Source organism: Giraffa tippelskirchi, chromosome 11 (genome assembly GCF_054371585.1).
Source record: "Giraffa tippelskirchi isolate mGirTip1 chromosome 11, T2T-mGirTip1v1.2.pri, whole genome shotgun sequence".
Classification (NCBI taxonomy): Eukaryota; Metazoa; Chordata; class Mammalia; order Artiodactyla; family Giraffidae; genus Giraffa; species Giraffa tippelskirchi.
This window is the reverse complement of record NC_137285.1, coordinates 39,232,463-39,246,069: the sequence shown is the minus strand read 5'-3', so window position 1 is coordinate 39,246,069 and position 13,607 is coordinate 39,232,463. Positions and strand designations below refer to the sequence as shown.

General features: G+C 39.0%; 1 long non-coding RNA gene across 1 annotated transcript in view; it reads left to right on the top strand.

Moving 5' to 3' along the window:
* Positions 1–238: 238 nt before the first annotated feature.
* LOC145525362 (uncharacterized) overlaps positions 239–13,607 on the top strand; it is a 273,796-nt gene continuing 260,427 nt past the window's right edge. Inside the window, exons 1-2 of the long non-coding RNA XR_014068136.1 lie at positions 239–304; positions 1,800–1,989. This is a non-coding gene — a long non-coding RNA (uncharacterized LOC145525362). The remainder of the gene's footprint in view (positions 305–1,799; positions 1,990–13,607) is intronic.

The following is a 13,607-nucleotide window of genomic DNA, read 5'->3' as shown; positions in this document are numbered from 1 at the left end:
CTACTATGTTCTTACAGTGGATCTGGAACTCAGGGTATAAAGGTTTTCACAAAGTGCTCATGGTCTTTTCAGAAATAGTCATGCAGTCAGGCAAGCAAGTATAACACAATGTGGTAAATTCCTTGTAAGTTATATACAAAGAGTGTTGGATATCCGAGGTCTCAGAATGCTGCCACCTCACAATCCTTTCATGAGACTCCTTCACCATGGTTACCGTGCTACTGCCAATGGACTTGCCACTCTGGTCAAAGCTGACTCTGCCACCACATAGCATATCTTCTAAGCTGGACAGTGTACTCCTGGGGTGAGTGGTAGAAAATAACACCTCAGTAGAGATCATGGTGCCTAATTGCATTGATACAATCTTTTCTTCCAAATGGGGCTTCACTGGGTGAATCAGTCAGTAAAGAAACAACCTGCAAAGCTGGAGACCCAGGGTCAGTCCCTGGGTCGGGAAGATCACCTGGAGAAGGGAATGGCAACCCACTCCAGTATTCTTGCCTGAATAATCCCATGGATGGAGAAACCTGGTGGGCTACCGTCAACAGGGTTGCAGAGTCAGACATGACTGTACAACTAACTTCATTTCATTTTTTTCCGAATAGTTTGAGCTCAACATATAGAAAAAGTCATGCAGTAGATAAAATGGAAACAGAAGTTAGAAGACCCTGTGGTATAGTAACGACAAGGCATGAGCAAAGGGCTTAACATATGCTTGCTTCTGATATAAGTCATGAGAGCTGCCCTGGAACCTCAGTGCTTTCCTCTCTCTGAGCTGTGCTCCAACTTCCTGAGGCCTGGCTGGGTGGGTATTCCAGCATTCCCACGGGGCCTCTCCTCCTCATTCCTGCTCCTGTTTTCACAACAGATGTCCATTTGTTTGTAGCCTGGGTGGTTTCTGGTTTTAGCAATGTGAAGTGCCAAACACAAAGGTTCTATGAGATGATGAAAGAGAGAGTCCTGACTCTATATCAGGGAGTACATCATAGCGTACTTCACCTGAGACTTGGAGGGCCCATAGGGTGGGCCAAGGGGAGGAGAGGGGACCACCTGTGAAGTACAGGGAGGCAAGAGAGAACAAGTGATCTCAGGGAACAGGTAGTAGTTTAGCAAGGCTGGTACAGGAAACATGTGTGGGGGCAGGATGTGACTTGTCCTATAAGTACTAAAGCAGGATGATTTTGCATTGTGTACTACAGGTAGGGAGAAGCGACTGTGGGCATTTTTAAATGAGTACCTCGGTAGCAGTGTGGAGGATTTATTGGATAGGAATAAATCTGGGATTTAAAAGATAAGTTATTGGGTTTATTTCAGTGGTATAGATGAGATATAACAGCCTTTACTAGAGCAGAAGCACTTAGTTTAGGGGAGTAATTATAAAAGAGATTCTAGAACAGAGTGGATGAGGAAGAATTGGTAACTGTACGAGGGAACACTCAGGGATGACTCTCAGGGTTTCTGGTTGGATGATTATGAAGATGAAGGTGACAGTTCTCAAGCAAGAGGACATGGGAGAGAAACAAATTTGATGGAAGAAAAGCTAAATTCAGTTTTAGTTCTTTTGGATTTACGGCACAAAAATATTTGATTGTCTTTTGACTATGAGGTCTAAACTAAAAACAGAAGTAAAGAAAGATGATATAGAAGCAAATTATTCTAGGCTTCAGATGAATTTGGCATTGTTCTTCTTTTTCTTAGTTACCATTTTCTAATTATGGACCTCTCTGCATAGATTTAAAGTAGCCAGGAGAGAGTCCTTGAAGGGATTTCCAGTGATTTTGCAATCCTTTGACTTTAAGGTGACTCTGGGAGGCAGCTGGTTGGTGTACACCTGGTTCACGCTACATCTCCCTAGGGACTGCCATCAGTCCCTGTGCTAGGCTGTGCAGTGGTGAGCAGTGATGGGGATGAGAGGAACCTAAACAACAGCATACAAAAACTCTTCTTGGCTTTCAGTTTCCTCTCAGTGCTCTTTCACTGACTCTAAAGGTAAGATAATGGCCTTTGTTTTCCTTCTTGTCTAGATTGTTTGACTCAACAGTCGGGCTGATTTCTGAAACAAAGGGTGCCTTATATAACCGGCAACTGTCTATTACTGTCCTCTACATGGCAACCCACTCCAGTGTTCTTGCCTGGAGAATCCCAGGGACGGCAGAGCCTGGTGGGCTGCCGTCTGTGGGGTCGCACAGAGTCGGACACGACTGAAGCGCCTTAGCAGCAGCAAGCTTCCTTTGTCCCCTTGATCATTTTTAGATTGTTAGTGGGTTTTTGTTTGTTTGTTTGTTTGTTTGTTTTTGCACTATACACTGGTGAATTTGTTTATCATTAGAAGGAGTTCATTGGAGAAATTTACTCTGGACTCACTTAAGACTGATGCTGCATGCATGCATGCACTGCTTCCAGGGTTACTCACTCCTTTAGCTTTGGTAAGGAATCTGTCAGTCAAATGAGTGGCTGCTGACAGCAACTTTTAAAGACTCTTTTCTCTTGACCATAACACATTAAACACTTTTAAAACAGATAAGTAAACATTGTCTTAGAATCTGTTGTGCATGAAACATGCACACTTGCTGCACACTTCAATATAATGAAATTCATGTTGTGCAAGGAGAATTTTGTTGAAATGCATCAAATTTCAGTCTTTATCCTTGTATCCATATGTGTATGGCTTCCCACAAATCCATGACATATAGGGCTAATGTGATAATGAATTTTCATTTTAAATGTTGAAGGTCCTTATTATGATCCACAGCTCAACTGAAGTTTTCCTTGTGAAAAATATGATGTTACTCTTTGCATCTATTCTCTTTTGTTTTGCTCATCTCTTCCATTAGGATGAATCTTAACATTTTGAAACCAAGAGAGGCACTATCGGTGGCTTTTGTTTAGGGGAGTATCCTCGCTGAAAGCAATACCGGAGAAGCTACGTGGAAATAGGCTTTATGATGATGAATTACTGTTGCAAAAAGAACTCAGTGACACTGATAAATATTAAAGAGCCACTACAGCCCCCATGGAAACCATTTTATTTAGTTGCTTCTAAAACCTATTCTCTGTACTTCTCTTCCCTTTTATTTCTGAGCTGATTTACATGACAACAGAGTCTATGGTCTAAGTATGTCTGCTCTTGCTGCTATTCTCTACTTTGAGTCGTCACCCTCTCTTTGCTGAGATGAGTGACAATGAAGTGAGGAGTAAATGGCTACTGGAGCAGATGAACTCTGAGAAACAAAGATCCCCTTTTCATGCAAATCTCCATAGTAATTTAACATGAAGGAAGAAAAGAAACCAGGGTACAAGGTATCAAGAGAACTGGATGGTATTCAAGGTTGTTTCATGAAGCCTTGACGTCTCTTTAGGAGTGTCATCTATCAAAGCATCTCTTTCTCTTTCATATGGAGTGAAAACACATCTCCATTTTGAAGGGAAATGAGGAGGAACATAAAACTAGCCTCAGTCACGGGAGCTGGATGTGTGCTCACGCTGCCCGTCCCCTCAGTGTCAGGTTTGACTCTGTCACTCATTCCCAGCCAATAAAAACTTATCTCAGCATGACTGCCGATTGCCCAAGTTTTCTTCTCTGCCCTGGAGGCCTGCTCCTCTTCCTTTCTTAGTCCAGCTTTCTTTATCTTTCAAAGCTTAACTCAAGAACTGTTGTTTTATTCTTAAAGCCTTTCTTTTAAATTGAGTATTCTTTATTCAGAATTCCCATTGCATTTTGAGTTGGTGTCTATAATTTAATCGTCAGTTCCTTCATATGATAGAGATTTTTCTCTCACCAAAATATACTGAGGAAAGGGACCATGTATTATACTGCATTACTCTTTATCCACAACTCTTGATATAATAGCAGATATATAATATGTCATTGTTAGATGGATTAGCTACTATTTAAGAATCATGAACCAAGAAGGGTAAATTTGAAATAGATGCCATGATTGTTTTTCTTGTATCTTCAACTCATGGTACCTTTCCTTAAAGATAAGGCATGGCCTGCATTTGATGACTATTCAGTGATGACATTGATTTCAGGATGGTCAATCAATGTATTTCAGTTAAAATAATTTTTAACTCAGAGGCTTGATACCTACTCACATTTTTTTTTTTTAAGTTGGGATACTTTATTGATAACAGTAATGTTTATAAGAGGAAATACTTAAGAGCTCACCTTGTGTCCAGCAGGAGTCCAAGCATTTTAAGTATATGTATTATTCTTTAATCCTCACAATAGCCCCGTGAAATAAATAGTATCATTGTCATCACCATTTCATAGAAAAAGAAACTGAGTGTTAAGTAACTTGCCTACTGTTACAGAATTTGTACCTCATCAGGCTAGCTCCGGAGCTTGTACTTTTAAAAAATGTTATTGGAATATCAGTTCAGTTCAGTCGCTCAGTTGTGTCTGACTCTTTGCAACCCCATGAACCACAGCACGCCTCCCTGTCCATCACTAACTCCCAGAGTTTACCCAAACTCATGTCCATTGAGTTGGTGATGCCATCCAACCATCTCATCCTCTGTCGTCCCCTTCTCCTCCTACCCTCAATCTTTCCCAGCATCAGGGTCTTTTCAAATGAGTCAGCTGTTTGCATCAGTTGGCCAAAGTGTTGGAGTTTCAGCTTCAACATCAGTCCTTCCAGTGAATACCCAGGACTGATCTCCTTTAGGATGAACTGGTTGGATTTCCTTGCAGTCCAAGGGACTCTCAAGAGTCTTCTCCAACAACACAGTTCCAAAGCATCAATTCTTCAGCCCTCAGCTTTCTTTATAGTCCAACTCTCACATCCATACATGACTACTGGAAAAACCATAGCCTTGACGAGATGGACCTTTGTTGGCAAAGTAATGTCTCTGCTTTTTAATATGCTATCCAGGTTGGTCATAACTTTCCTTCCAAGGAGTAAGCGTCTTTTAATTTCATGACTGCAGTCACCATCAGCAGTGATTTTGGAGCCCAAAAAAATAAAATCATCCACTGTTTCCACTGTTTCCCCATCTATTTACCATGAAGTGATGGGATCGGATGCTGTGATCTTAGTTTTCTGAATGTTGAGCTTTAAACCAACTTTTTCACTCTCCTCTTTCACTTTCATCAAGAGGCTCTTTAGTTCCTCTTTACTTTCTGCCATTAAGGTGGTGTCATCGGCATATCTGAGGTTATTGATATTTCTCCCGGCAATCTTGATTCCAGCTTGTGCTTCATCCAGCCCAGTGTTTCTCGTGATGTATTCTGCATAGAAGTTAAATAAGCAGGGTGACAATATACAGCCTTGACGTACTCCTTTTCCTATTTGGAACCAGTCTGTTGTTCCATGTCTAGTTCTAACTGTTGCTTCCTGACCTGCATACATGTTTCTTAAGAGGCAGGTCAGCTGGTCTGGTAGTCTCATCTCTTTCAGAATTTTCCACAGTTTATTGTGATCCACAGTCAAAGGTTTTGGCATAGTCAATAAAGCAGAAAGATGTTTTTCTGGAACTCTCTTGCTTTTTCGATGATCCAGCGGATGTTGGCAGTTTGATCTCTGGTTCCTCTGCCTTCTCTAAAACCAGCTTGAGTATCTGGAAGTTTACGGTTCACGTATTGCTGAATCCTGGCATGGAAACTTTTGAGCATTACTTTGCTAATGTGTGAGATGAGTGCAATTGTGTGGTAGTTTGAACATTCTTTCGCATTGCCTTTCTTTGGGATTGGAATGAAAACTGACCTTTTCTAGTCCTGTGGCCACTGCTGAATTTTCCAAATTTGCTGACATATTGAGTGCAGCACTTTCATAGCAACATCTTTTAGGATTTGAAATAGTTCAACTGAAATTCCAGCACCTCCACTAGCTTTGTTTGTAGTGATGCTTCCTAAGGCCCACTTGACTTCACATTCCAGGATGTCTGGCTCTAGGTGAGTGATCACACCATCGTCATTATCTGGGTCATGAAGATCTTTTTTGTGCAGTTCTTCTGTGTATTCTTGCCACCTCTTCTTAAAATCTTCTGCTTCTGTTAGGTCCATACCATTTCTGTCCTTTATTGAGCCCATGTTTGCATGAAATGTTCCCTTGGTATCTCTAATTTTCTTGAAGAAATCTCTAGTCTTTCCCATTCTATTGTTTTCTTCTATTTCTTCGCATTAATCGCTGAGGAAGGCTTTCTTATCTCTCCTTGCTATTCTTTGGAACTCTGCATTCAGATGCTTATATCTTTCCTTTTCTCTGTTGCTTTTCACTTTTCTTCTTTTCACAGCTATTTGTAAGGCCTCCTGAGACAGCCATTTTGCCTTTTTGCATTTCTTTTTCTTGGGGATGGTCTTGATCCCTGTCTCCTGTACAATGTCACGAACTTCTGTCCATAGATCATCAGGCACTCTGTCCATCAGATCTAGTCCCTTAAACCTATTTGTCACTTCTACTGTATAATCATAAGGATTTGATTTAGGTCTTACCTGAATGGTCTAGTGGTTTTCCCCACTTTCTTCAATTGGAGTATAGTTTATTTATAATGTGTTAGTTTCAGGCATATAGCTAACTGAATCAGTTTTACATATACATATATCCACTCTTCTTTTTTTGAGTCTTTCGTCATATAAGACATTACAGAGTATTGAGTTGAATTCCCTGTGCTATATAGTAGGTCCTTATTAGTTAATTTTGTATGTAGTAGTGTAGATATGTCAATCACAGTCTCCCATTTTTTCCCTCCCTCCCCCTTTCTCCTGGTAACTGTAAGTTTGTTTTCTACATCTGTGACTCTCTTTCTGTTTTGTGGATAAGTTCATTTGCATCTGTTTTTTAGAGTCCACATATAAGTGATATCATATGCTTTTTGTCTTTCTCTCTCTGACTGACTTCACTCAATATGAGAATCTCTGGGTCCATTCATATCTCTGCAAAAGGCATTATTTCCTTCTTTTTTGTGTGAAGACTGTGCTCTGAACCACTCTTCTATTCTGCCTCTTCCACTGCCATTGGGTTTCTCCATACTGTCACCCTTTCTTGTGTACAGTGTCCCTCAGCATCCAAACTCGGGGACCAGAGATTCTGAGGTTTCTGATAAGACTCTTATCTGGGATCTTAATATTCACCACGTCAAACTCAGGGGTGGATTCAAATTGGATATCAAGATTTACTCTGAATAAAATATATTAGGATATTACAGTTAAAAGTATGATCATATGATTGTTGGAAACTTTTAAAAATTAATGTGTATGTGGTACCAATGAAAACCTAAATGAAGGTTAGTGAGTCAGATAGTTTGATTAGAATTCCTTTTAATCACCATTTCTTTTAATTGGCTATTTGTCAAGTTACATAATGGCTAAATGAAGCTGAAATTACACAAGTTTTTGTAAAACTAAAAGGAGGAGTATATAAAGCTGTTGGGGAAATATATAAAGGAAATGATTCCTGGACTTATTTTTCTTTATGCTATGGGGAAAAATATCTTCCTAGTTGAGACAGAAGACTGTCTTTCACTATGATGCTTATTTAGGGAGCCAAACTTGTGTTCTGGGAGTGAATTACTATTGAAGTGGATTGATCTTTAAATACCTCAAAGGACAGGTTTTTTTTTTTTTTTTAATATGTGTGTGTTTGTATGACCCTTTGATAAGGTTATGGGATGTATTTAGATTCCATTTAGATGTATAAAACCACTTAGATGACAGATGTATTTTCTGAACTAATATATAGTGAAATAAAGGCCTCATATCTCTCCTTTTCTCCCGAGTGTGGTAAGAATTAGAGGGGAGAGCAAAATTTGACTTTGCATCCATACTGTAAAAACATGATTTCAGGAGTGCTCCTTGCACAGGAATTTCAGAGACTTCTGCCAGCTGTGTACTAGAGAATGAAGCCCAATCACTTATAAATTAACCTGCATTGGAGCAAGGGATGATATGCTACATTTCAGCAAGTATCATCACCCTCACTAAGTTAGACACCTGATCACCTGATTTTCCAAACTGAAATAAACCAAGAACAACCAGCACAAGCCTAAAAATTACTCAGTTGTCATACATCTAGTGGGAGCCTACTGTCAGATACTCTACTAAGCTCCATGGGTAGAAAAAGAATAAATTGTACTCTCTGTGCTTTACAGCCTCATAATCTGTGGTAGGGGAGGTAAAGAGCAGCAGGATGATGGGAAATGAGAAAATTGGTCTTAAAAATTACAATAAACATGAAAAGGGATATGTCTTTTAATACTCCTTAAGTATTAAAGAGTAGGAGTGGAGAAAGGTTTATCAGAGCAAGTAGCCTTTCTGGCTGGGCACACAAAGAGAATTGAGCCTGGCTGAGTAGAAGCAAGGAGAGCAATGTTTTTGTAGGAGGAACAGCTTGTAGAAAGGCATCAGGTTGTAACAAAGCAGAATTCTGTTGGAAAACTGCAAATTGGAAAACACAAAGAAATGTGGTTTCATTTTTGCTTATAGTTCTCATTCATTTAGAACACTTGATATAAAAATGGTGCTTAATTAATCTTTAAAACTTCCCTCTGAGAATGGGTCTTTGGAGTTCAGCATCAGGTCTGGGCTGCCATATGTGACAGGTCTTGGTGAAGGGTTGTCCTGGGCATCTCCAGGAGTGCACGCCCTGTGCAGGGGCACCTGTGTTGCAGATTACAAACAATGCAGGAAAACTTGTGTGGCTGCAGGTCAGAGATGTGGCCTTTGGGGGAGCTGATGCGCTGTGCCCTAGATGTCCTTCTTTCTCTTGCATTCCTGTGTATTACGTTCCCTGTCCCATTGGCTCTAAACATCCTCTTCCTTTCTTCTACATGAGAAAGTCATTCTTATTTTGAAATTAAAAACTAAAGGCTACTATGTGGAAAAGGTTCTCATTTCGCCTGTGTAATATATTCCATATATATACTTTGCTTGTGCATGGTGGAGAAACATGTGTAAAGGTTTTATATTTCCTTTTATAGTATAACAGGTTTGTCTGAATTTATTTTAGTCATCTGAATTAGTCACGAGTCAAGACAACATTTGACTTTCAGAAACTACAGTCATCATGGCTTGGTAATGATTGTGTAAGTAGGAAGAGTGAGTGAGTGTGTGTGTGTGTGTGTGTGTGTGTGTGTGTGTGTGTGAAGGGAGGGCATAAGAGAGTGAACTTGCCATTCACAAGCATAAAATAACCCAAAGAAAACATTCTGAAATTTTAATATGCCATGTTGTCCCCTAAAAGCAGCTGTATTCCCTCATCAGCCTCTCAGAAAGCTCAACAGACTGCCCGGTGCCCTGCTGCATGCCCCATCACCACAGACAACGTGTCTGCGGTGTCACAAGGCAAATAACATGGCCAGAGCCACTGTTTTAATCTTCCAGTTGACATCTGAATGTAGGCAGTTGTTTTAAAGTAGCAATTAGCTACACCCTCTGGGAATTTATTTCCAAAATTTATGCTAGTCCTTATGTGTCTCATTATTTTGCTTATGTAGGCTGTCTTGTTCAGCTAAATACAGCTATGTGGTGATTATCTGCTTTCCTTAGGAGTCCTACTTTAAATTTGATAGACAGAGGAAATGATGGTTATGCCTGCAGTTTGCACCAGAGTCAAAGACATGATGTAACACTATGGGGATATTTATTTGGTTTCCAGACTTTATTTTGAACTTACAAAAGAGTAGAAATTCAGGTATTTTTATAGATTATGATGTGCTTAGACATGAGGAGATAAACTCCAGACATCTATCTACATGTTGGCAAATATAGAAAAGCCTGATTTGAGAATTTGGTTGGCAGTGATTTCCAGCTTTGGTCCTAAAGTAAAATATAAACTGTACTGATTTGTTCATTCCATAGTGTGTGTCATAAGATAGGCTTCAGCTTTAACATCGGCCCTCCCCCTGCTCAAGTACAGATCCAAAATACTGTGTTAGAATTGTTATGCTGTCTCCTCAAAGAGCATGGAACAGAGGATGAGCCTAGAACTATGTGGAATTAGCAAAATTGTGCCTTAACTTCCTACTAAGAGAAATTAGTACATATGTAATTAAATGGATCACTCATAAAAATTATAGGCATTTCTTCTTGAGTGTAATTGTCTTTAACTTAACTTTTTCCGAATCATAGTGGTTTTCCACTATAGTATATGCCTTATACTTTTCGATTCCTTACCTATAAAGAGGAAGACTGGAAAATATGAGTCAAGGATTTAGTAAATTTGAAACTTTCTTTGTTCAGACAGTTTATAATGAAAGTCACATCACAGTGAGATAGTCTGAGCTTGGGCCACTTAGCAGTTTCCTGCTTACATCATGGACACACCTCCGTGGTGAATTCCATACTGTCTGTATGATCTGATTGAGGAAGTCAGACTTACTGATTTCATTGACCTTTCATTCATATGAAACTGCCAATCCCTCTCTTCTCTATGAAGGAGGAATTATAAGTAGAAGACATTTGCCATCCAGGCTGCCTACCCTCAGTGCTAGAGGTGGTCCTTACCCAGCTCTGCAGAGTACAGTGATCACTTCACCAATCTCTTAACTAACCTGCCAGTTCATCAGTGTGTGCTTCATCCCTCAGTGGTGTCTGAGTCTCTGCGACCCCATGGACTATAGCCTGCTAGGCTCCTCTGTCCATGGGGATTCTCCAGGCAAGAATACTGGAGTGGGTTGCCACGCCCTTCTTCAGGTTTCCGCGTTGCAGGTGAATTCGTTACCGTTTGAGCCATCAGGGTCTCCATGAAACATACTGCTTAGGGCCAAGAGCACATGCAAGCGTCTTGCAAACCGGCTCCACTCTGATGTTCTTGTACATCTTTGCACCTGTACATTTTAAAGTTACTTGCTTATAATAAAGAGTTAGTTGTTTTATTCTTCAGTCAGGTTCCCTGGGAGGTGGATTCTGAGACAGAGATTAGCATACTTGAAGTTTATTAGGGAGTGCTTTTGAAACAACACCTGGAAAAATAAAGGGAAGGAGACAGGCTTCAGCAGAGGGATAAGCTGGGCTATAACAGTTTCAAAAAAGCCTTCATCCACCACCACAAACAGCTCCTGAAATCTGGAATGCCACTTTAGAGATGTATCAGACTGGGGATCAAGGTGCTGGACCTTCTCCCCTCATGCTGACTGGTCATTGACTCTGAGCTGCTCCAGGCACTGGCTTTCTCTTCTGCAGGAGAATGAGAGCTGGCGGCTGAGGACTATTTGTACTGCCCTCCCAGTATCTGGGGGAGCAAGGCCTTTCGTCCTGAAGGGGGATCTGTTTCCACTAAACCTATTGATAAACATTGTAGTCATTGCCAGTACATTTATTTAGTTAAATAATACTTAAATCCACATAAGATACAGTCAGAAGGAGGTAGCTCCTTCTATGGCAAGTAAATTGATTTTGTTTTTAAAGACTCAAAAATTAAGAACTGAGTTACATGCTAAGTATATAAATATTGCTCTTTTCATAGGTCCCAAATTAACCTTCTGAAATGACCATTTTATAGGACATAAATGTTAAGGTTGACAATTTCATAAGGAAAACACTAATATAAATGATTGGAAAAATGTCATAGAAATACAGAAGGAGTTTGCAAGCAAGTAACTTTATGAGATGCTTCTTTCAGTTCTAACAAAATGAAACTATTAATTATTGACTCAGTGGTATGGGCATGGTTTCTTTAAAAAATGTGGTACACCAATCAGTGATCTATTCTCAGAGAAAATGCTTTGACCCTACATCAGACAACTGGTCAAGGAATATACCCTTAGACATTTCAAGTTTAAATGAAATATTGGAAAAATTTAGCCTGGTGACAGTTACCTCCTTGGCTGGCTTCTTATTTTTTGGTGTCTCTGCCATTTTGTATTCCTTCCAAGTTGCTGACTGATACTCAGTTTCAGAATAGGGATAGTTCTAGGATTTGTGCAACTTTAAAGCATCTACAATTTGGTGATCCTCAAGAAAAGGGATATTGAACTAGGTATAAGTGATTACTTGAAATAAAATAAAAAATCACACAAAAAACTAACTTTAAAAAGTTTATAAATAGTATAATTATAGTAAAATTTATAAATATAACATTTTATTAATTGGCTGCATCTTTTAAAATTTTTATTTATTTTATTTGGAGGATAATTACTTTACAATATTGTGATGGTTTTTTCCATATATCAATATGAATTGGCCATAGGTATACATCTTATACCTCTATATCACTGCTTTCTTTTTTTTTTCAATTTTGCTTGCATACATTTTGATCACTTTTTAAATGAAAATAATTTTGTAATATTTTTTTTATAAAGAGAAATAGAGGAGTAGTTCAATCTATCTTCTAGCATGGTTGATAATTTAGATAAACCTCTTTTATCTTTATAACTCATCATTGGTAATCTTTTGTGTGTTTTCAGATTGTCAAGCAGAAGAAAACCTTTATCAAGTTTCAGATACAAACTTTCTCAGAGTATACAGAGTATAATACCCTTTATGGTGCAATGTCAAATCTTAAATCCTCTTTGATTTCATAATCTTTAGTAACCAGTTTGTCACTGATGACATCATTAGAGAGTTTTACCTTATCTGAACTTCAGCATTTTGCATAATTAGCAGAAAGTTAAGTCTTTTTCATATATTTCATTTTTTTTACCATGTCTAATTTGTATTTTATTGATGATGTTGAAAACACTTTCAGTGCTTTTTTTTATTGCAAGATATTTGCTTTAGAATATTGTGCTGGTTTCTGCTATACGTCAGCGTGAATCAGTCATAGGTATACATATGTCCTCTTCCTCTTAAATCTACCTCCCATCTCCCACCCCATCCCATCCCTCTAGGTTGTCACAGAGCATTGGGTTGAGTTCCCTGTGTCACACAGCAAATTCCCACTGGCTGTCTGTTTTACATATGGTAATGTATATATTTCTATGCTACTCTCTCAATTCATTCACCCTGTCCCTCCCACACTGTGTTCCCAAATATGTTCTCTATGTCAGTGTCACCATTGCTGCCCTGCAAATAGATTCATCAGTATTATCTTTCTAGATTCTGTACACATACATTAATATACAATATTTGTCTTTCTCTTTCTGACTTGCTTCACTCTGTACAATAGCGTCTAGGTTCATCTACCTTATTAGGACTGACTCAGTGCGTTCTTTTGTAAATCTGAGTAACATTCCATTTTATATATGCACCACAATTTCTATATCCATTCATCTGTCAATGGACATCTAGGTTGCTTCCATGTCCTAGGTATTGTAAATAGTGCCACATCACTGGGGTACAAGAATCTCTTTCAGTTATGGTTTTCTCAGGGTATATGCCCAGTAGTGGGATTGCTGGGTCATATGGTAGTTCTATCCCTAGTTTTTAAAGGAATCTCCATACTGTTTTCCATAGTGGTTGTGTCAATTTGATTTCCACCAACAGTGCAAGGGGATTCCCTTTTCTCCATATCCTCTCCAACATTTATTGTTTGTAATCCCCTTTCACTGAAATCATCATTCTGCATTGAAACACAGTTTACCTCTTACATTTAGCCCTGTCCCTAGTTTCTTCACTTTTTTTCCTTCTGGAATTTTAGCATACCACTCAGCTGACATTACATGTAGTTATAATAGAAATTTTGAAAAACAACCAAAGTAGATTCTAGAAGAAAAATATTTGGTAAAAGTAT